Raw genomic sequence first — 25082 nt, forward strand, 5'->3', positions numbered from 1 at the left:
TATAAACATAAAAGGTGCACATCCACTGGAACAAGGACACATCCTCCACAGGAACAAGACATCCAGGTTGAGAAAAGCACCAAATCTGCTGCTTTCCTCTAAAGAAAAACAGTAGAGATGGCCCCTACGTTTGACGCCAATTGAGTGTGACAAAGACAATCAATGATTTCCAAAGCCAAAGATTTGATAGGATGCTGCAGACTATTAGTGTACCTGAAGGTGTGTATCCTGCTTGCTTATTCTCTCCTCTGTCACCTCAATTCTAGCCAGATGGATGTTGTATTGGTGAAGATGGTATGCTCACAGGGATTGAGTGAGTGTCTGGATAAATTAGAGGTAGTTTCAAGGCCACACTGTTTTCTGAAAGAAGAAAATGGCAAAAAATGACCAAACTTTCTGGCACTCTGAGAAGAGGAAAGTTTGACTTCTCTGTGTATGTGTTTTGTAACACAGAACTCCAAATTCAGTCCTGGGAAGAAATACAATACATTTAAGAACTGTGCAACAGACACACTGACAAAAAGACAAAGAGAGAGTATAAGAGAGAGAGAGAGAGAGAGAGAGAGAGACATAGAGGCTGTGTCCGAATTTGAAAGCAGCTGCCAGGTACACCAAACGTCACATCTAATGATCTAGAACATAAATCATAAATCAAATATTTAGTGCCTACAACGTCATCTCTGTGTAGAACGTAAACTTAAGTTTGAAAAAACAGCCATTTATGTATTCTTGTATTTCAAATCTCTTCATCAGATGTAATTTTATCACTAACCGCCAAACTGAAGCTTGTGATGATATTATAAGTCAAACAGATGGAAGGCAAATGCTGGATTTGGATGTGCCTTAGCAAAGGGGCCTTTTTCAAGTTTCGGACACAGCTCGAGTGAGGGCGAAGCATACTATGAGAGTGTCACGCTATGCATCGGTTTCCTGCCCTACCTCTGACAGCTTCTGGGTGAATGTACATAATCTCTCGCTCTCGCTATATATGTGTGCATTTTGTGCAGTCTATTCCTAAAGGATTCCATCTGTCCCGTCTCACCCTTTTCAAGCAATCTCAGTTCTCGAGTCCTTCGGTGCACACCATGCCCGGGTAAAGCTGCTGCTGGTTAGGCAGAGGGTCTTGGCAGGGCGTTTGAATGGGGTTCCTTTCCTCGCCCTCGCCGTCGCTGTCTGTGCTGCCTTGACTGTCCAGATGAGGTGAAGAGTGGTGCGTGTACAGGGAGCTCACAGGCAGGCTCTGAAGAGGGTCCTCATCCGAACTAAGGTAATCACCTTCTGCAGACGCTGGGCTTTCCAAAACATAGGTCCTGATAAACGCCACCACTGGTATTCTGGAACTTGGAGGTCTGTCCACGCAGCTGCCTGATCTAAAATGTTTAAGAGAAGGGAGTTGACTCTGGCAAACATTCTTACAAATACACAGCTCTGCAGAAAAGACCATTTGACTAATGCTGGATCAATGCCTGCCTAGTAGAAGGAGCAGTGTATGCAAAATGTAGTTAGTGCAACTGATTGACCAAGTCAGTCAAAAATGCATTGCAATTCTTTTTTATGCAACAGTCTACAAAAAAAGGATGGTTCACCCAAAAATGAAAATTTTCTTTTTGCCCTGAGGCCATCCAAGATACAGGTGACTTTTTTCTTTAGTAGAACAGTTAAGAAATTTTGTGCTGAAACTGCTCCTTGGTGATTCATAAAATGCAAGTCAGCAGCTGAATGTCTTTGAGTTAAAAAAAAAGCATTTCAGGCAACACAAAAAATTAATACCCGTGGCTCCCGACAATACGGTCTTATGAAGCGAAAGCGATTATATCGATTAATTTTGAATCAGAGTGACCGTCTGAAAGTAAGTTTTGATTGTAGATCTGTGCTGCTCAAACTGTGAACTGTTTCAGATGGTTCAGTTTGATTTGGTGAAACTTTTAAAAATAAAAAATAAAATAAAAAATAAAAACTGCATTAAAAGAATGATTCATTTGTGAACCGGACATCACTCCAGACTGTTTGCCTGAGGCCATGCATTACAGGTAGTTATTGTAAATAATTTTCAGTTTCTTGCACAGACTGATCATTTCGCTTCATAAGACCTCAATATATCGGCAGGAGCTTGAGTTCCTCATTTTGCATCCCTTTTTTTTTAATTCTCAAATACATGCAGCTGTTGATTTGAATTTATGAATCACCAATGGCCACAGTTTTACCTAAAAATCTTCTCCAACTGTTTTACTACAGAAAAAAGTCACCTACATCTTGGATGGTCTGAGGGTAGAGGCGTAATGCCCATTCAGACAAACGTAGTTAAAATCTGCGTTCGCTGGCTGGCGCTGAGCCAGAGACAGACACCTTTTTACAGCGATTTGCATTATAACCAATCACACATGATTCTGTTGCACTTATGAATACAATGACTAGTCAGAGACGTTCAAATGAGACATCACTGAAACTCCGGTGTTTTGTTCTCTGAGGAATTCTCTCATCAGAAACAAAATGCATGTGCGAACAATGTAAGATATTCATTTCACAGTGTAAACAGCTTCAGTGACTATAATGGGAGTTATTGAGAGTGCTTGAACTCTGTCCAGACTGAAGTCAATAAAAACGTTCTTTGATAATGTAAATGTTCTTTGCTCTCTTTCTGTACAACGAAAGTTTTAAAATTAGTAACTTGCAATGTTTTTATTAAATTGACGTGAAATACAAAATCAGTTGTATTAAAAATATTTTATGGTAAGACCATATCTGGTACTTAAGTAAAAAGACAGGTTTTTATGCGTAGTCAATAGATTAGGCTATTTAGGCTACTTTGCCCATCACCCATTATAGATCAACTAACACAATCTATAAAGGAGCAAAATGCATTTACTAACACATATTTGATAATCGAGACATTGGTTAACATGTTTGGGAAATTTTGAAAAAATAAATAAAATGACAAGCATGACGAACATGTAATGTACATAAATTGTTTATTTCGCATTAGTCTATATTACATACATTAAAAGTACAAAGCTGCCCCTCCCCCTTCATTTGTGAACTATCCCTTTAGTAAAAACTAACAAAATTAACTCATTGACTCATTTTTGAGTTTGTTATTTATTTTCTGTAAGGCTGGAATTCAATTCAAAAAAGAATAAAAAAGGACCTCTGAAACTGATTCCATCAAAAAAGCTGAATTATTTCTGCATTGATTCAACAGAATGACTGCAGTCGTTTTTAACGTGTCATTCAGGGGAAGTCGTGGCCAAATGGTTAGAGAGTTTGACTCCTAACCCTAAGGTTGTGGGTTCGACCCAACTGCTCCCTGGGTGCCGCAGCATAAATGGCTGCTCACTGCTCCGGGTTTGTGTTCACGGTGTGTGTGTGTTCACTGCTGTGTTTGTGCACTTTGGATGGGTTAAATGCAGAGCACGAATTCTGAGTATGTGTCACCATACTTGGCTGTATGTCGCGTCACTTGTATGTCAATCTGAAACTTTCAATGTGTGAATGAATACTGCTAATTATTACCTTTCATATAATAATTTCATAGAATAATTACCCTCCTTTTCATAAGTGAATGAGTTTTTTGGTCACTCTTTCATTCTGTCATCCTGCATGTTGAATAACATACAACTGACAAAAACTGATTAGCCAACATCTTGGATAAGTTTTTTACAATGAAGTTTTAAAAATAAAATAAAATAAAGACATAGATGCACAAACACAGATTTGTTCTAGATGTCTGAAAATTATAAAAAGAATAAACTTGTCTTATAAACATCATTATTTAGCTTAAAAGGTAAAACTGGCTTGTTGTCCACAATGGAAGGTTTTGAGCATCACTCTGGACTACATGAAGAGATAACAGATGCTGACAATAATAACTGAATACTAAGGAAGTTTAAAAGGAAGTAAGCCTTCATATCATGTATCGTCACCACAAGATAAGATAAACATGTTCTTATTAAAAATTAAAAAATAAAAAAGATTAGAAAAAAAACTGAAAACAACATTAAGGTATTCCAGAACCAAGAACAGCACTAAATTTCTAAGCATCACATTCCTTTAGTTTTCTGTAGAATATAAACACTAACATTAAAGGCACTAGTCATACATTTAACCCACTTAACCATCCTTTTTTCACTTGAATTGTCACAGTAATTCCACTAAACTGCCTTCAACAAGTTGGTACGTTTACATAGCAACAAGTGGTGATTATTAAAATGCGCTGATGTAGAATTTAATCACTGAATATTAGAGAGTTTAGAGCAAAGTATAAACATGCACTGTGGGCGAGATCACTTTGTCAATCTTATTTCTGTGTTAAATACGCTGTGGTTTTGATTAAATTGATTAAGAGGTGTTTTTACTGAGACTTGGATGTTAAACAGATTACATGCATATTTGGGCTGCAAATAAAAAAAAAAATAGTAGAAAAAGTTTAATAAGAAATCAGATTTAATTAATTCACAAATTATCTGATAAAAGTTTGCACTGAAAAAGTCATGTTAAAGTAAGAATGCAAGATTTTTAATGTCAAAATGTAATTTAGTGATATCTTCAAGACTATTTACAAGGCTGTTTTTGACATTTTAAATTTGTGGTATCATTTGTATGTTAAAATTTACATGTGCACTGGTGAATATGTTTTGCGACTGTGGATGTGTGTGAATCATGTAGACAGTGGATTTTCTTGCGTGACAGAAATGGACCACAATTTTTTGCTCTCATTTCAGATCTTCCCTTCTGAGTCAGTGAGCATAAGTGAGTGTGTTTGCGTGTGTGTCCTAACATTCGTGAGAGCCTAAAACAGGTATTATGCTAAAATCTCAGATCTGAAACGTCATGGGTTTCCCAATAAGTGCTTTAGCAATTTGTGAGTGTGGGAGGGGCTGTGGTTAACCAATGGAAAAGCGTCCTGAGACAATCATCTACACAAGCCCCACCTCTCACTTCCTCTGTCTGGTTGATCTCGTTTCAGCCAAAACCACAGAGCAAAAGTCAGTGCACAGCACTTCCGAATTAGGACATCACCGAGATTTTTAAAAGTACTGTTAAAGAAACATTAACAAATTTTAATGAAAGGCACATTCAGTGCTGAAATACTGAAAAACTACAAGATGTGCAACAGTGCCCAAAGAATGTCCATTTACACATTTACAAAGATCAATAAATAAACCCCAAAAAAAAAAAAAAAAAAATATATATATATATATAGTATATATATATATATATATTATATATATATATATATATATACAGTATATTATAGCTACCAAAAGTCTGTTTTGTGTGTTTGTCTGCCTCCATAATGTAACATCTCTGAATGCTCTAATTTAGGGGATTGCAAATATTGAAATATGGGATAAATAGCAATTAATAAAAAAAAAAAAATAATAATAATAATAATAGCTTAATAAAATCATTTTTAATTCGTTGACAGCACTAATAAACACAATATATCACGGAAACTGATATATCCCAACTCCACAGTTTTTGGTAAATGAAAAATGAGCTAGTTAGTACATATATACGTGACAACATTAAAACAGAAATTTTCTCCATGTAAAATATTGACTAATAAAATATATTTAAAACATCACTTATTTTGTACTATTGAAGTACAAAATAAATACAGAAAAAAAATTTCTACAATTCTCCATCATCTTGTGTTATATTAGATTAGGAGCCTTTTTTTTTTGATCAAAAATTTTGCAAAGTCTTTGGCACTACCGAACATATGGCGACCTGATTTCGTGGGTGAATATGAGCACCCAAAATGCTGATGTAAAATCTGTCCTTTGAAAGTGCCCACAATGCATCTCAACTCAGTGATTACAGTAACCATGAAACTGGAGCACAATCACTTCACATTTGTATGTAAACACTGACACAAGCAAAGAAATCGAGCGAGAGGAAACGTGAGTGGTGATGACAAAATCAAAAAGAAAAGAGGGATGAAAACGAGAGACGAGAGACAGAGTGATACGTGAACAGAGAGGTGAAAGGGAGGGAAATAAATACAAGAGAAAGAGAATGTCAACACACTCTCACACCCCCTGTCACGAAAGGTTTTTCTACAAATGAGCAAGATCATCACATAAAGTGCGTGAGATCAAGCTGTGACTGGGTGCGTGGGTAAGCACCACACTATCAAACCATCAAAGCCTTCTGTGTGTGTGAGGGCATATGGGGGGAATGGGGAAAAAGATTTTCGAGTGGTTTTTATTGTGGTTAGGGAAGATCCCAAGTGCCAAGAAAAGCACTATAATACCACTTTAAAATAAAAAGCGTACTAATCCGCTCAAAGCGTACTAATAAGAATGATGACAAAGTGCAGATGGAAAGATTTAGATTATAAAATATATAAAAAAGCCATACTAACTGGGATAAATGCCATTTTAAGAAGAAGAGAAACCAGGTTTGTGTAGCAACTTGGGATCATGGGAAACTTTTTTTTGAAAACAGTGTGGGCTGCAAACGCTATGGATTTTTCTTCTGATCACAGATTGTGATGCAAGTGCTAAGATTGTGACAGATAGCACACTAGTGCATGTATGTGTGTGTGTTTCTATGTGATAGCCTCACCTCGTTCTTGAGTTCAGCGATCTGCTCTCTCAGCTGAGTTATATACTGTCTGGAGTCTGAGTGATTCAGCTGGCCTTGGATCAATCCCTCCTCTTTCTGCAAGCAATACACACACACTCTTACACTTAATTACACTGATATAAAGGTTGACAGAACTTTAATGAATGATATTTCTCACCTGTATTTCTAGCTCAGCTATCTTTTGTCGGAGTTCAGCCATAGCGGCCATGCTGTCAGCTTCTCTTAGACGGACCGCCATCACCTCTTCTTTACTCTGAAAGAAAGACGGCAAAATTAGTAAAAACTTCTAAATTCTAATTCATGCATCAATCTATAAATGCTAATTCAGCTGAAGTCTTACTATGTCTATTTACTAGTGATGCACTGTTATAAAATTCTGGCAAATACTTGTAAGGTTATAATTCGGGATGCACCGATGTATCGGCCGCCGATATTTATCGGCCGATTTTTCAATTTACAACCATCAGCATAAAACACTTATTACAACTAACAGTAAACAAATATATGCAGATCTCATGCCTTTTCAGGCGGTGCTTAATAAACTGAGAAACTTTAAATCTGAAGAACTGTGTGCTTTCATTACTTATATAGCGCCGTAGACTAGAAAACCCATCAAAATAAGAGTCCTGCCTTAAAGGAGATGTCATACATATTTAAACTTACAAAAAATATTAAAATGTATACAAAAACAAATTAGAAGATTAATCATAATAAAGTCTGTTTCAATAAAGAAGGATTAATATGTATTTAATTTATACATATAATACATATTTTACATTAATTTACTTAACTTAAAAACCACAAAAAAATCAAACCTAACTAAAAAGCACAGTATGTATTAATATGTATCTTTGTTCTGTTGTATTTATGTAGGCCTGCTGAATGTTAAATGGATCCAATCCATGTTCATTAGAAATTATTTGATGATGCAGCAATAAAACTGCTAGTATAATTTAATGCAGGTGTTTTTTTTTTAAACTTTGCTGATTTAAAAAATGATCAAAATACTATCTATTTTGATGCCAAAATTTCAAATAAGAGAGGAAGAGACAAATATCGGTATCGGGTATCGGAATCGGCCAACAAGTGTTTGTTAAAATCGGTATCTGTATCAGCCTCCAAAAAATCCTATCGGTGCATCCCTAGTAATAATTATTTCATGTCTGATGAACGATAAATAACAGAAAATATATACTATTTTGTCTAAAAAAATAAAAAATAAAACTATAAAACTAAGATAAATTATTTTAAATGCTATAAATGAATTATCACACAGCAATAAAAAGTACAGTGTGAAAAAAAAGTGATGTTTATTTTTTAATGGATGGGATTTTCTTATTAAATTATAAGTGTGTTTTTAGAGATTAGAGAAGACTTTAAAGACTACACTGAAAAAAATATTTGTGAAAGTTTATTTTAAAGTAGAGAAAATGAAATTGTATTTTCTTGTAAAGCTCACTGTAATTGTACAATCATTTTTATCTTATTTGCAACTTGAATTTTTTTTTTTTTTTACAGTGTTAAGTGCGGTAAGCAAAGCTAAACTAAATGTAAAAATAGAGGAAATTAGCATTTAATGAATTAAAAATAGAGGAAATTAGTACAATTAAATATTCAATATCAATCAAGGACGCTGAAAAAATGTCTCATGCTAGCCAATAAATGATATGGTATTGATATATGACAATATTCAGTTATCTGTTCTTCCTGTACTGTGTGACTGTGAATGCACTGCACCTTGCAGTCAGACTCCGCCATCTTTCTCTTCATTTCGTTGAGCTGGCTTTGTAGTGTTTTGTTGTGAGAAAGAGCATTTTGCAGTCTCTCCTGCAGGCTGGCACTCTCTTGCTCATGTCTAACAACTAGTTTACAGTTGATCTGGTTCTTTGGAAAAAGAGAGAAAAGTTTGAGAAGTTTAAATGTGTATGTTTGGTTGTAAAACTTTATCCTACATTCTGAAAGATACAAAAAGGGCATCATGAGTTAGAGTACATACTGTACTAATTTATTATAAGAGAACTGTGGCTTCATTGCTATATTGTTATATGCTATGAGTATTGTTACACTCTGAATTCCATATACAGGTTAGGGTTATTCCTGTTAACTAAAACTAAAACTCAAAAATAATACTGAACATAAAATAAGATAATAAAATAATAAAAGAAAAACTCTTGAAAAGGATTAACCAAAAATGAAAATTCTGTCATTAATTACGCACCCTCATGTCGTTTCAAATGCGTCATTCATCTTCGAAACACATTTTTTTTAAATCTGAGAGCTCTCTGACCCTCTGTGATGATTCTCCTGCTCTTCCTGTTATGGCCAGCCAGTGGGTGTGGCTAGGAGACTCATCAAGAGAACATGGATTTTGTTATTAGTTGTGAGACTTGTTCTGACACTATAACATCTTCCTTGTTTTATATAGTTTTCCTTTCATACGTTAATAAATATTTTTGTTGCTACCTTACCAACCGTACTATGTCCTCCTTCCATTTGTTATGGTTGTGGGTTCCAATAAATAAAATTTATTAGTGAATAGTATTTGTTGAACATTTTGTTTTGGAAAACTTTTGGAGGATTATAACGGTTGGTTTGAATTTGTTTTCTCCTCGTTGGGTTGCAGGAGTTTTGTAAGTAGGCTACTATTTGTATGCTTGAGGAAACAGTTTTGGGATTATTCTCTTCCCTGTTTAGGTTTAGCGGGGTATCCTAGATGGGATGCTCTGCTCGAAGGTTGAGGATTTTTTTGGTGCTCCGTCAGAATACTGTAAATGCTACACATTTGTCATTGATTATGGCCTCGAAGGTTGAGGATTTTTTTGGTGCTCCGTCTGAAGACTGAACTTGCTTGAACGCGATTTTGCTTTTTGTAAATTTGATGTTGTGGGTAATATGAAGTTGATTGAAGTTGATGGTCAGGAAAATTGCACGTCTGGTTTTTCAGTGTTTACTCTTTTTGTTACAGAAGGTACTGTCAGATTTGGTTAATTCTGCAAAGGATGTACCAGTTAAAATCCTCCGTGATACAGGATCATCAGAAACCTTTGTTCCAAAACCTGAATTAACTTGTCCTATACTGGAAGTAATGTGCTGATTAGGGGCATTGGGTTTAAATGTGATGTCTGTTCCACTTAATAAAATTGTTTTGGAATCTGATTTGATCCATGGAGAAGTAGAAGTTGCTGTAAGCTCCTGTTTGCCTGTGGAAGGAGTACAGGTAATCTTGGGTAATGACTTGGCTGGTGAACGAGTCTGGCAGGATGATTCACCACATTTGGTGGTTACTTCCTCTTCGATGGCTTCTAAACCAGACGGTAATGAAACCTTTGTCCGTTCTTTGAATGTGTTGCTGTCATGTGTGATAACCCATTCAAAGAGTAAAACACACGCTGATGTTAAATCTGAATTTAAAGAAATTGTGAGTAAAACTCTAGAAGTCCCTTCCTTTTGCCTGTCACGGGATGATTTGATAAAGGAACAAAAATCTGACTCTACTGTTGAGTTGTTGAGTTGTTTGATCGAATGGTCCCTTATGACACAATTGTCAATCTTTGGGTATTACCTGGAGGAAAGGTTGTTGATTCCCATACTGAGAGTTTGCAAATGGTGATCCCGTTGTACAGATAGTAATACCGCAGTCTCTCCATCAACTTTGTGTTATAGACCGCACATGATACATCTGGCCACATGGAGGTGAAAAAAAAGACATACAAGTTACTCCTGAAACGTTTCTTTTGGCCAAAATTGAAGCGTCATGTGTCTAAATATATTAAATCTTGTCACACGTGTCAACTTGTTGGAAAACAAAATAAATCTCTGAAACCCGCTCCTCTTTATCCAATTCCAGCTATTAGCCAACCATCTGAGCATCTTATTGTGGACTGCGTCGGGCCGTTGCCCCGGTCAAAAGCAGGTAAGTGGAGTATTTGCTTACAATTATGTGCCAGGTAACTAGATATCCAGCAGCATAACCTGTTACGTTCGGTAACAGCAACCTCTCACAACCTGGCTTCAACACAACCTCTCCAGTGCTCATCATGCCCAGAGTCAGGAAGCACTGGAGAGGTTTCATCAAACACTAAAGTCTTTACTGAGGCCATATTGTACTCAGATGGGGAAGGATCGGGAGCTGGTTTACCTTGGTTATTGACGGCGGCACAGGAAGCTGCACAAGAAAGTACCAGTTTCAGTCCAAACGACCTTGTTTTTGGGCATGATGTACGAGGTCTGCTATCTGTTTTGGCTGATGACTGGAAAAAGTCAGATTCACCAAAACATTTCCCGTCAAATGTTAGTGATTTCCACTGTAAATTTTGGCTTTGGCTTGTCAGTTGGCAAATTATCTCTGGGAAAATGCCAGATTTTTAATGAAACAACTTTTTGATTGACGTACAGAGTTACGTTTTTTTCAACCGGGTGACCAGGTGCTTGTGTTGTTGCCTGTGGTTGGTTCACAGTTTCAGGCCAAGTTTGTGGGACCATATACTGTTGCTTGCCATAAATTATTTGATTAAAGGGGTCATATGATGCCATTTTAAGTTTTCCTTTTTCTTTGGAGTGTTACAAGCTGTTTGTGCATAGATAAGATCCCTAAAGTTGCAAAGACTAAAGTCTCAAACCCAATGAGATATGCTTTATAAAAGTTAAGACTTATTCACGCCCTCTTAAAACGCCTTGTTTAAGCACGCCCCCACATGTCTACGTCACTGTGTGGGAATATTTGCACAACACAGCTCAAATGTTCACACAAAAAGACATGTTCAAACCACAAATTTTGAGGCCAGTGTTAGAGTAGCACTTGTTGTTTGTTCGTTTCAATGGTTTTATGTTTGACGCAGCAAGATACGCAACGCAACGCAACGCAAGCAACGCATAAAAAAGACAGTATAAGTCATTATTAATCCATAAAAATGTCCCCACTGGATGCAACAAATGCCTCGTTTGTAATGGGTTTTATTGTTTTTTTTTTCTCTGTTCTGACAGACACAGCATCACAGTATAGTAAGGGCGTAACATTTCCGTCACACGCTTGAGGCATTCGGCCAGTCACAACGCACTGGATAGCTGGCCAATCAGAGCACACCTTGCTTTTCAGAAGGATGAGCTTTGTAAAAATCGAGGTCTTCAGAAAGGCGGGGCATAGAGGAGCAACAATAATGTACAGTATGTGGAAAATAATGTGTTTTTTTAACCTTAAACCACATAAACACATTGCATTACACCAAATACACAAAATAATGTTATTTTTAGCAATGTCATATGACCCCTTTACTACACCAGATTGGAGGGAAAAGAGTAGAGTGTGTCGCGTAAATTTGTCTTTGTAATTTTGTTTCTTGTCAGTCTTTTCAACTTCCCGTTTTTTCAATTGCAGGTGGATGCCAGTAAAATGTAACCGCTGATGCTATAACATAATTTATTCAGCAATTCTTCTCTCTGAGTTACCATCTTCCTCCATTTTGGAGAGTACCCCAGAACGTAATCAATGTAATCAGGGATGTTTATATTCAGCATGCGTGCACTTTCTACTGACGGTAACTCAGGAAGAATTGACGGTAACTCAGGAAGAAGACTCGGGAGGAGGAGAATTGCTGAATAAATTATGTTATTCTTGTTTTCTTTACGCACAAAAAGTGTTCTCATTGCTTCGTAAAGTTACAGTTGAACCCCTGATGTCACATGGACTATTTTACCGATGTCCCTTGCTATGTTTCTGTGAGTTGATTGTGGTAATATCCTTGCTGTCTAAGGAGGGTCAGGGAGCTCTCTAGATTTCATCAAAAAATATCTTTATTTGTGTTCCAAAGATGAACGAGATCTTAACGGGTTTGGAACGACATGAGGGTTGAGTAATTAATGGCAGAGTTTTCCTTTTTGGGTGAACTAACCCTTTAAACTTATTTTTTCAGCTAGTTAGCAAGTCAGCATTTCTCAATTAGGTTTAAATTGAAATACTAAAATAACCAAAACTAAAAATGAATAAATAAAACGGACATGGTAGTTCTAACCTGGCTTTCAAGCTGCAGGTTTTTTAAGTTTGACCTCTTTGAGTTCAGCTTGACCCTGAGCCTCTCGCAGTCTCAGACTCATCAGTTTGTCCTGTAGCTCATTCATTGCATTCTTTTTAGGAGATTCTTTCCCAGTGGCCTCCTCCTCCACGAGACGTTATGATGCTGTATAGAAAATAGAAAATAGAATTAGATTTGTGGACCAGTAGAGGGTCCAACAAAGCATCTTGGCACAGAAAGGAATTTTATGCCTCGATCATACTTTTTCATGAATGCAAAAACAATTGAGTTTAGGTAAGTTTTTATAAAGATTCTGCCACCTGATAGCAGTGGTTGAGATCCAGTAACGGCCTCTTGCATCTCTCTGAAGGAGCGCAGAGTCTCCTGCTCTCTCAGTTTCAACCAGCTTCAGCTCCTCCTGCAGCGAGCTACATTGATTTCATCAGGAAGAGAGCTGCTCCTCTATAACACACATATAATATTCCATTAAGCACTACACTTCAGGATCATATAGAGCTTTGATAGAAAACAGATTTCTATAATAAAAAATAAAATTGTTTCACTTATCATATTACATATGTGCACAAGCCATATCATCAGCACTGATTTAATCATCACCACTGAGGCAAAAATTTTCATTTCATACTTTTCAATTAAGAGTCAAAGACATACAGTATGCACACACATGCACACACCTTTTCCAGATCGAGCACTTTGTCCTGCATTTCTTTCATAGCACCGAGTAGTTCTGTCTCCTGTAGACGAGACTGGTTCCAACTGAGTCTGCAGCCCACTTACAAACTCTTTCTGTATACTGCAGAGAAGACAAAATGGATTGAAACACCAATGACTGCAGAGTAGGCTACAATGGCTGCCATTACATCACATTCACTTATGCTAAACATAGTGTAACAGATAAAAGGATTTCCGCACAAACATTATATAGCTTGTTTCCTCATGGGGACAAAAAAAAATAAAAATTCCCCACAAGGTAAAAAAGTATTACTATACTTATTACTAATAGTATTACTATCCTTATGGGGATATTCCCCATAATGTCGGGAATACCAGATACACACACACACACACACACACACACACACACACACACACACACACACACAAAAAGCTCAATTCTACAAAAAAGGCATTTCTTCTCAGAATGCAGCAATTTCTTGAAGTAAAAAAATGTATCCACAGTTTTTCAACAGATTTTTAAACACTAAAACCTCTTATAACAGCTCTAACATGTGCTTCAACAACCCAGAAAAGAGATCATCCTTTGGAGAAATCCTGAAAACCAATCTATTAATCAGAAGTTTTCTTTTGCCCAACAAGAGCCATGCCAAAAGAGCTCAGCAGTGTCCTCCTGTTCCTGTGTAGCATTGTTAATGTTTAAAATGGTAAACGACTCAGTCAGGATCAAGTCTTCCTACACTCTCAAACTCCTTATTTATTTGTATATTTTGCTATACATTTAAGTAAAATGCATTTATACTCAAAATCAATGACTATACGTCAATAGTTTCATATTGTACAGGCTTCAATCGCAAAATGGGAGGTTTAATGGGTTTATAAAAGACATAAATTTTAGCTATAGTCTTATAACCTTTTGTAATGTTCATTTTACAGACGATTTGGTTATTTTATGGATTATATACTTCTTATATTAAGTATTTAAGTCCTTATGGAGAAAATGGGAAAAATTCTTATGAATCCAATTATGCTTGAGAAGTGTGTGGTCCCTGTTGTGATCTATTCTATATTTTGTTCCAATGTTGCTTGGTAACCATTAAGAGTCTATAGTTAGACAGATTAACTATATTACTTGGTGGAAGAATTTCTCATGATTGTTAGAGTAAAAAAATGCATTTGTTATTGAACATTGGTGTTACATTATTAATTTTACTGTTTTGCCACCATTCTGTTAAAGGTATAAGCCAAACCAAGGTGTAAGTGTCTAAAAACAGCCCTTATTATTACTGTAACACAGTAGGCCTCTAGACCCTTATGTCCTCAAATAACAATTTCAGCCTCTTTTGCATTTCCAAAGAATTTTGAGATTATGTATGAAAAACAAGTCATTCTGTTAGTGTCTACTCATAGCAACAGATGTGCATTTGGAAATTTATTTAGTTAATTTTTAGCATTATCTATTACTGAAGCAGCAGTGTTGATGTGGACTGTGCTTCTGCTGTGTTCTGTGTGCATATACTGTGGCCTACCAGAGGGGGCTGTGGCCTGCCCTGGAGACTTGTGTGAACACTAGTTCCCACGGACTTTTACTTCTGTTTTTCTTACCTCCCTCCATGCTTTCCAGTCACTTCATCATACCCATATTACTCAGATGTTTCAATCACAGTGGCTCTCGCCCTTTTTTTACCTCTGTGTACTTGAAAAGTCTTAACAGAAGGACTGGACTTTTAGCTTAAACCAAACACTTTTCCTTTCCAGTTAGCAAAGCAGAGCGGAAATGAACCTTCCACAAGAGAAAAACATGCACTGCCAGAGATCCAGACTCTGCTTATGACATTTCTCTTAACGCTAACAATTCTAATTAAAATTAAATCGTATAGGTCAGTATATATATATATATATATATATATATAAATGTGTGTGTGTGTGTGTTAAAAGAGGATGTGAAATGTAGACCACAAATAACATTTTATATCAACCACAGCGAGCCCCTTTGCTCTGGGTAATGAAACCAGATTCATCAGATTTAGGTCGAATAAGCAGCATAAACACTCACCCTTATATATACACTAAATCCCTGTCAGACCTTAACTGGAGAGTGTTTTTTACAGAAATACCAAGAATAAATGTAGAACTCTGTAAAACAATTCAATAACTGCTATAAAAGAAGTGATGTGCGAGTATTTTAATGATGAGCACATGAAGATTTTTGTGAAAGAGAACTGAATGCTGCTTTTTTTCACATCTAAAACGTTGTGCGTTTGAGTGTGTGCGCACAGAAAAACAGCACAAGTACCAAACACTTTTGCTCTTATTGCACTAAATGGTTTAAAAATGAATTAAACTTGAATGTTTAAATTGGCAAGACTTAGAAACATATGCACCAGTTCACGATGGTTAAAACTAATTCATGAAACACATGCATGCTGAACTGCGGGGCCCCTGTCAGTACAGATCACAGATCAACTACGAGCCGTTGAAACCCTAGTACAAGTAACACAAACATGGAATATAAGAAAAAACAGCTTACAAAAATGGTTAGCTGTTAGCTGCACATGGTACACTAGTTCTGTTGACATCAGCACGGCTACAGAACAGTGGTCAATTCTGAGTTTAACAACAGGAAAATGCATATGACCAGAGAGTGTTGCTATGAGTGTGGAACACTCGCAAGTTCACAACTCACACTTAACATGACACACACCACACCCTGACATCTTCTCACACATGCCATTGACACCTAAACGAAAAAAAATGAAAATTCCAAAATACCCCATTTGCTAAATATTGATGCGTTGACTTCCATTCTTTTAACTTGTAACACGTAGGATGATGAAAGAATTTAAATTATAATGATGGGTTCAAACAGTCAACTTTGTACTTACAGTCATTTTCATAAACCTTACCAGAAAATAATCACTGACCTGTCAGTGACCTAGTTTAGGGTAATTCTGCCATGTGAAAGCAGATCATTTGACTAAGAACAGCCTGCAGCCATGTGTACAGCAAACCTAAAGATGGTTCAAAAAATAAAAACATGTTTATATGACATGTGACTTTGCTCAGTTTTCTGGTAAAACTGTATGATCTCACATTGCAACTTCATAAGAGCAAATTTTCCTCATAATCAAATGCTGTATTACTTTTCAGTTTAATAATAATTTAATAGGAGGTACCCTCAAAAGGATGAAGTCAAGCTATAGTTGATTTTCAGCTAGAAATAAACTTTTTTTTTTGTTGTTTTTGGTGAAGGGATGTGATTGTTGTGTCTGTTTACCACTGCAAACATAAGCAGTGATTAAAGCATAACCGGGAGAACAGGCCAACTTTGCAGTGCATTCACGCTGACAGTGTTTCAGAGCTTACTGTGTTACTACCTTTATTATTTCACTAAATAACAGCATACATTCTAAAATGGTTAATGTGATCTTAGGTAAACTGCCCAAAATCATCTATATTCAATCAGACCTGCTAAACAGAGAAAGTGCTCTTTGTGTGTCTGTTGGGCTTTGTGCCACATGTTTCCACATGCAGTGGTAGACATCATTTTCAAATGATGGGTGAGCAGTTCACTCCAGTGATTTAATGTAATTCCATAAAAGGCTATATTTAAAAAGACTTAATGAAAATGTTTGTGTAGCATTTTAGCAATATTTTCTGCTGATTGCAGCAAAAATAGTCTCAGCACTGAAACCCAACTTTTAGCTATGCATCTGCTGTTACCTTGTGTTGTTGAAGTTCACGTATGGTGTCCTGCGCTTTCTCCAGACTCTCACTGGCTGTGTAACACTGCTGACGAACCACAGCCAGTTCACGCTTAATAACATAGTTCTCCTCTGCCTCCTGGGCTCGTGTAACCTGACCCTGAGTGAAGAGAAATACCGTAAGATTCTTCTTGGGAGATTTGTCTTTTCACTCGCGGTTAAGGGGAGATAAGTATGACATTCCAATCAAAGTGATGAGACGGGGCTACATGCAATTATAAATCTGCTTCATAAAACCAAAGAAGAAATCTGATCAATTCAAGAATCAAAAGCACAGAATCCCCCACTGAAGTTTGGAATTTGATGAATTAAATGATAAAATCCGAAAATGCCACCGGGACCTAATACGGAAAACCCTGATGCACACCCTATGCTTCCACATCCCACATGCAAGGCTAAACTGCCAGCATAGAGTGTCAGGGTTAACTTTCATTTGGAGTACCTCATAGACATTGTTACAGACAAGTGAGCTGTCAAGTCAGTGATGAGAAACACAGAAAAACAAATAACCACTTTTCATGCAACAGGCCCATTCTCAGAATTTTGTGGAGGAGGCAGCGCAGGGGCAGGAAAAATAGTGGATTACAGGAGGAATCGTGGAAGGTCGAAGAGAAGAAGAATATGATTGAGTAATGGGAGGAGGAAAGGCAGGACGGATTAGTGAGCAGATGGCTTGACAGTACTGTACCTGAATCAACCTGTCTGCTAATGCAGCACTCTCCTACAACACCCAAGAAAAGGAAGAAAAAGGGGAAAGAAAGGGACAGATAGAAGAAAGAAAAGGGTGAAAATATGGACAGGACAGAACAGGGGGAAAGAAAGGAAACAATGGATGAGCAAAAAGGTGTGGAAAACCACACACACGTGATGAGAAGAAAAAGGGAACATTTTAAAAAGTTGAGTAGGAGAAGTAGATTGTAAAAGTATAAAAAAATAAAAAGTACAGAATGAGATTTGTGTTTGTGGTTGAAAATTGTGGGGAAGTAATTTCAACAGAGGAAGGCAGATAAAAACAAAACAGATGAGACTTCAAAAAAATTACCATTAGGAAGGAGGCAATACAGCTGAGCCTCTGAAAATCTACATGCTATAAAATTTTACATGACTCACATAATGAAGATATTTACACTGTTTACTTAAACACAAACTAATCAAGGTTTTCTATTTTAGGTTCATGCATATTGGTTTGAAGAAACCTTCTCACTTTTTCCAGTGTCTCAATCCTCTGCTTCAGTAGTCTATTTTCTGTCCGTAGTCTCTGTTAAAATGAAAGGGCAATAAATATTTTAAATGTATTTTTTATTTAAAAAGGAAAGGAATGAAAACAAAAAGAAATTGAATATAAAGAAAATTATGTTTTTTTGCATCAATTTGTTTATATTATTTTATTTAAGCTTTATTTTAATTACCAAAAATGTTTGAATTACTTTAAATCTCATAAGGAAATGATGGCGAAAATGGAATATTTATTTTTTATAGATCGAAACCCTAATGGGCATTTAATGACAGCAAAGTATACACATTTTTTATAGTAAATGTTTATCCTATGAAGCTCAAGAGAAATATCATTGTAGAAAAAGCCATTTGTGTGCGTACAAACAAAATGTACATGTTAGTCCCCATATAGCTTATATATAGATTCAAGCTATATATATTTATAATATATATATATATTGCTTAAAAACCTTGTTCAAGTTTGGTGACTAACCGTAAATTTTGTTTGTACTGCACACAAATGGCTTTATCCAAGTATATATATATATATATATATATAATTATAGATAATATAATATAATAGATATATATATATATAGATATAATATGTGCCATTCTATCTAAACACACATATACAGACCTTAATTTCACTCTGTTCCTCCATCTCTTTGTTCTTAATAGTGGTATATTCCTTTTCTAACCTGTGGATGAAAAGACAACTGAATTTGGAGAAGCACTAAACTTTCTTTTATTTATTGTGAATATCCCTTTACTTTTTACTCACAGATCACTCAATTAAATTTTCAGATCACTCACTTTTTCATTCTTTTGGGATTGTATTTGACTTGATAAGCCCGTAGGATCATCTTATCGGGCAGCTATCAAACTGATGTGGAATCACCTTCTGAAAGTGCTGTGGTGAGATTGTTAAACAAACACATCAGGTGTTGCTGTTGTTAATGTTGTTGCATGTATAACATATTGATGTACATAGCAGAGATGATTTTCCTCTAACCTGGGACATTCCCTCCATATCTAGCTGTATGAGGTCTGTCTGGTTGTACTGCAATATCGCTATTTCCAACTCGGAATATGATCTCCAAACCCTGAGAACACAAAACACAGTATTCATACAATCGTATACTAACAACTACAACAAATGCTCACAACCCTAGTATATTCATTTCTCTAATAAGTTCTTACAACCCCTAGATGCATTCACACCTTTGAAAAAAAACTGAAACCCTGCATGCAACACATAGAGTACACACAAATTCTGCACTTGATAGTGCTTATATATTATGGTGGGGACTTTCCATTGACTTTTACTCTAGCCATAATATTGACCTTTACCCTTTCACTTTAGCCTCACACGAACTAACATTTTACATTTTTCATATAGTACACTAAAATGTGTGTCTTCGCGCATTCAGGTTGATTAGGTCAAGTGCAACTATAAAAACAACCATTTGTACTTTTGAGTTTTTCAGATGTTGCTAACTTCCGGGAACATTTGGCCCAAAGTATACAGTCAAGTCAGCAACACACAAATACACACAAAATCTCTTGTGTCCATACCTCATACATAAAGATGTCAAAGATACGTGTAGCTATTGGCAGGGGCAGGAAGGTGAGGAAGAGTGTAAGAAACCAGGACGAGGCATACATAGATGTATGGAAACTCTGAGAGCGGAAATGAACGTTCAGCTCCGGCAAATGCTCCTGATCACAGAGATAAAAACATGATACCAGTAAAAAAAGAAAAAAGAAAGAAGAAAGAAAAAAAAAAAAACTATACTGTGAGATACATGAGATAAAATTGTTTTCTGAGAAGAAGCAAATGGATTGCCTATTTACTGTTTCTAAGGACTGTATACCTGTTTCCTCCTTGTGGACAAACATGGCATTACTCCAGGCATCTTGACATGAGGTATGAAATATGTACAAGAAACCATCTCTGTCTTATCATTGGAAAATTCACAACAATAAAACAATGCCATGAATCACGTGTGCCACTTCAGTCATATTTTGGCCCACATATCAGTGACAGTAAAGATATTTATAATTTATAATTTACAAATTGATCACTGTTTACAACAAAAATATGAAGCAGCTCAACTGTTTCAACATTATAATAAAAAGATATGTTCATTTTATAATGATTTTCTGAAGAATCTTGTGACACTGAAGACTGGAGTAATGATGCTAAAATTCAGCTTAGCCTTCACAGATATAAATTACATTTTTAATATATTTAATTAGTAAACACCTATTTTAAATTGTAATAATATTTCACAATATTACTGTTTTACTGTTTTTTTAAATCAAATAAATGCAGTCTTAGTGAGCACAATAGATTTCTTTCACAAAGAGAGTTCTTTCTCTTTTACAACAGTACATTTTTCATTGTAAAGTCTATACACTCCATGATCAAACAGGCAGCCTATAATGCCTTTTTTTTTTTTATTTGAATCCTCCTCCAACATTATATGCACATTTTTATTAGCCCTGGATTCTATAAGGTTCTCCTCCTTACCTGTAGCAAGTGTTCAAACTGGTAGATGCACAGACCCAGCTCAGCCATGCTGGGTTAAAACAACTCTCTAAGCCTGTACTCCTGCATTAGTCTGACAAACACACAGAAGGCCTCCTCCTCCGGCATCTACAAACATGCAATGAATGATGATTTTGGTGTATGCAAAGTTGGGCTCACAGACATTTCTTTATCTTACTTTAGTTCATTATGATAAGCAAAACGCAGAAGCAAACCTGCATAAGTAGCAAATCCTACGATGAAGGCACTGCCCTGACAATAACCAACCTCACGATCCACAAGAGAATATGCCTGTGAGATAAAGAAATATGTATTAAAAATTCTAGTATATATATATATATATATATATATATATATATATAATATCTAGAATGAATATACATTATACATTAATATAACATTAAATTAATATTGAATATTCACTGATTTATAATCAAGCCGTCATCTGATGAAATCAAATAGGCTACAATATTACTGTTTTTCTTGTAATTTTCCTGTATTTTGTATTATTTCCTCATTCACCTCTCATTTTCATTATATTGAAAACATCAGTATCCAAATTTTGCTCATTTCTCTTCTATAGAAGGAAGAAAATCATGTAGGTTTGGAATGAAATGACATTTGAGTGAATTATGACAATTTTTTGGGGGGGGGGGGGCTCTTGAACTTTTATTTTATTATAATTTTTTTGTTATCAGTGTGAAACTTACGTTTTGTGTAAATTGTTCCAATTTTTGTTTCAATAAACCACAACTCACTCTTTTTCTTTCATTACTCTACTATGTCTCCACTTTATCTCTGATCCTTTCTTCAGCACCTATTTCTGTCTTTCTCACCTTCATGACATTAAACAGAACTTTTCCTGTCCCAGGCTGTCCTGGCCTTTGAAGAAGTCGTGCTCTGGATATGTGCGCGGGCAATATCTCTGCGTATGAGTTTTTCACAGGGTGAGGACATCTTTAAGAGTTCAGAGTACTGATTCTTTACTGGCATGTCAGTGGCATTACATAGTAACTGCCAAACGATTGCTCGGAAATGATGAGGAATGCCTTTCCTTATTAGCTCCTGCGGATAGAGAGAGGGTAAGGCAGAAAATAAGAGATGAATCTACAATTTTCAGATCCTTTTGTCTAGCGTCTATGATGTGGGTTAACACCCCACTGTCATTCAGATTCTGATGAAAAAGGACCCAATCAATCACCTTCAGAAGTTTGTCTTTCTTTCGTCTCCACTCGTCCCACTCATTGACGATCCGTCCCCACAGGATCCAAGTGTCTTCTTCCAGATGGGACAGATTAGAGGATGCAGATGAGCTTGACACCAGAGAGGAGCCACTATTCCTCCGAGATCCACTCATTGAGCGCATGGATTTGGAATCTGCTTCTAGCAACCTGAATGCAGCACAACACACTGAGATCAGGTTATACAAATGGTAGTGCAGCCTAGTGGTTAAAGATCTGGGCTGCTACCTAAAAGGAAGTGGGTACAAATTCTGTAAGGGAGGTTAAACCTATACTATTGTTCAGAGGGTCAGGGTCTGTAAGATTGTTTTCAAAGACACCTTAAATTCAGCAAGGACACATTAAATCAATAAAGTAAAAGTGACAGAAACACATGTACAGTTTTAAAAAATGCTGTACTTTTAAATGTTCTATTAATTAATAATCATAATATAATGATTTCTGAAGGGTCATGTGGCACTGAAGTAGTAATGGTTGGGTTGCCATCACAGGAATAAAGAATATTAAAAAAAAGATTTAGTAGAAGAGGCAGCTATTTTAAATTGCAATAATATTTCAAAATTTTACTGTTTATATACTGTTTTTTGTTCAAATAAATTTACTTAATAAGACTTAAAAATCTATAAATATCACAATCCCCAATCTTTTGAACGCACCACCAATGCACCCACCAACTGAGGTGCTACAGCAGTCTGTCACTGCCCATTAAAGAGCAATGTTTGAATACTGTTATAAAATGCTATCATAAAATTAACCATAACATGACAGGTGAGACTGTTTGCATCTCAAAAGTAACAAAGCGTATTGCGATTTATTGGATGGGATGTGCGCTACAAATAATGTTCAGTGAAGTTTTGTTCACACATCAACTGAAAACAGCCTAGACTAAAAGAACAATTCTTGGGATTTAAAAATCAAAATAAGAACATAAAAAAAACAAGAAATCATTATTTTCAACCCAGCCCTATTGTACAGTAATAAGTTTGCTAGGTGGTTGCAATATCAAAAAAGCCCACCGAAGAGCCTCCCATTATATTCTGGCACCTAGATATGTCTTGGGTCCCTCCTTCAAATGTACGAGCATGTTCACATTAGCGTGATTTCGGTCAAAATCCGCAACAAAAACAGTCTATTGTCCACTCTCAATAGTGAAGTGATGTGTAAAGCACAGCTCACACAGAAACCAAGCAGCATTCTGTTGTTCAAAATAGCGAATTCATGTGAAAAACTTGCACAAATTTTTCAGTCGCATTGATTGCTATTGAAATCACTGGAATCCGCTTGCAAAATGTCATCAAGCAACTGTCAATGTGACCTTAAGTGCATGAGATATTTTTGTCTGTTTTATCATCTAGAAGGCACAGCATAAATTAATAAGTAAGTCTGATCACTCCTAAAGTATGTCAAGTGTCCAGAGCACTGTGTGGGACACAAAGTCTAAGTATGAGTAATAGTAAGTGGATGGTTGCCTTAGCAAAGACCACTAAACACAATACAAATGCTGCTTCTTTATACACGCCTGTTGACTCCACCACCGCTTGGATTCAAATACTGTATTCAGCTAGACTACATCGGCGTATTAATGCCTTGTGAAATCTCTAGGAATCCTGGCGATCTCTCTGACAGAAGCACAGAGAATGATTAAACAAATTTCTACGACTGCAGCTTAAAAGGTCCCATTAAAGTTCTACATTCAGCATGGTAACTGTTGCTATTGTAGTTGCCAGGTAACCACCACAACTGATTAATAGCGAAAGCTTGTAACATATCAGCTGTTACAGGAAGAGACGCTTAACTGCTATAAGTTTGCCACTCACAGGTCAAATAATAAACCACAGACGTAGCTTTCTGTCTCAAGCATGCATAGTGTTCCCTTTGTTGAGGCGTTGCTACCTTCAGAGGGATGTCAAGTTTCAAAGCATAACACACTCTGTTCGTGTCTGCATGACACGTGAGTTGCGCTTTGACATTTGCTCTGTGCAAGAACCCATTTGCTCGCTCTGATGCTGTTTCATATGCTCACAGGTTCAAACCATTTTTTGAACCAAAATGTGATTTATAAAATGTTTCCTGGCCACTGCTTTTTAATATATTCAAAGTGACGGGGAAACTGGGTCTTTCAATCCCTGAAATACACAAAAGGTACCATACAGTACGTGCATCAAGAAAAACATCTATACAAATTATATTCTTTTTGAAGTCATAGCTTTGTGTGAGTAACTTAAAAAAAGAAAAAGAAAAAAATTAGGTTGTCATTCTTCCTTTTTTTCAGTGAGCTGTTAACCACTGAGACCAGATCATTGAATTTTAACCCGAGAATCAGATAAATCAGATTTGTGAACAAAATCATTAAGATTGGATCTGTGAACTAAAACAAACACAAGATTGAACCTAAAACAACAAAATACAACAATATTATGCAATATAATCAGATTTAAGAGAACAAACTAGACATTTTTACTTCTCTCATGATCATGCCAAGAGCTAGAGTGATAGTCATTGTCATTTTGAAAAAAACATTAGGGTGAGTAAACAATGGCATGTTTTTGGATCTTTAAAGGTGATAGTTTCACCAAAAACATGTAAATTGTGTCATCATTTGCTGACTCTCATGTTGTTCTAAACCTGTATGGGTTTTTTTTCTTCTGTGGAATGTTAAGAATGCATTTTTGAAGAATGATGGTAATCAAAAACAGTTTTTTGTCCCCTGACTTCCCCAAAAATATTTGCAAAACTGTTTTTGTATGTATGTTGCTCTTGTGTTACCTGTTCTGTTCCTCCAGTTTAGCCAGAAGCTCGAGCTCATCTGGACTGAGGTTCTCTGAGTCAGCCGGGGAGGCTGCCGGGGCAGAGAGAGCGCAGCATCATGGGAACTGGAATCCCGGACTGAGCACTGGGCTGCCAGCTAAAGGAGGGTCAGTTTCCAGACCGGGAGGTGAGGTTGAGGTCCTCCAGCTGAACAGAACCTTCCATCCCTCCCCTCTCTCTCTGGGCTGCTGCTAGGGCTTGACAT

At 36.4% G+C, this 25082-nt stretch overlaps 1 pseudogene; it reads right to left on the reverse strand.

The window, feature by feature from the left end:
- Nucleotides 1–1042: 1042 nt before the first annotated feature.
- On the reverse strand, nucleotides 1043–25082 carry LOC109105644 (annotated as a pseudogene).

This window comes from Cyprinus carpio, chromosome B1 (genome assembly GCF_018340385.1).
Source record: "Cyprinus carpio isolate SPL01 chromosome B1, ASM1834038v1, whole genome shotgun sequence".
Taxonomy (NCBI): Eukaryota; Metazoa; Chordata; class Actinopteri; order Cypriniformes; family Cyprinidae; genus Cyprinus; species Cyprinus carpio.